Source organism: Theobroma umbraticum, unplaced genomic scaffold (genome assembly GCF_002168275.2).
Source record: "Theobroma umbraticum cultivar Fairchild unplaced genomic scaffold, ASM216827v3 scaffold_20.0, whole genome shotgun sequence".
NCBI lineage: Eukaryota > Viridiplantae > Streptophyta > Magnoliopsida > Malvales > Malvaceae > Theobroma > Theobroma umbraticum.
Genome location: NW_018397266.1, coordinates 202,827 through 203,080, shown reverse-complemented (window position 1 = coordinate 203,080; position 254 = coordinate 202,827). Strand labels below are relative to the sequence as shown.

Below are 254 nucleotides of genomic sequence, written 5' to 3'. Positions count from 1 at the left end.
TGCCTTCTAAGAACGAGTACAAGGTTTTTCGATGATTACGATAACGTCAACAATTTCGAGCTTGGATGTGAGATCTTAACCATAAGTAAGTACGACACAAATAATTCGATTGCTGATAGTTGTTCTGAATGGAGGATGTTGGAAGAAGGGTGTCCTCATCTCCTTAGTTAATGGATCACTGCATTGGAAGATTGATCTCATATGGGAAAGAGGGGAAGATGAACAAATCTTGTCATTCGATTTGGAAGCTGAGA

General features: G+C 39.4%; 1 protein-coding gene across 1 annotated transcript in view; it reads left to right on the top strand.

Annotated features, from left to right (window-relative positions):
- The window catches only part of LOC110423422 (putative methylesterase 11, chloroplastic), a 5,901-nt gene that overhangs the window by 495 nt on the left and 5,152 nt on the right, over positions 1-254 (top strand). The window lies entirely within an intron of this gene.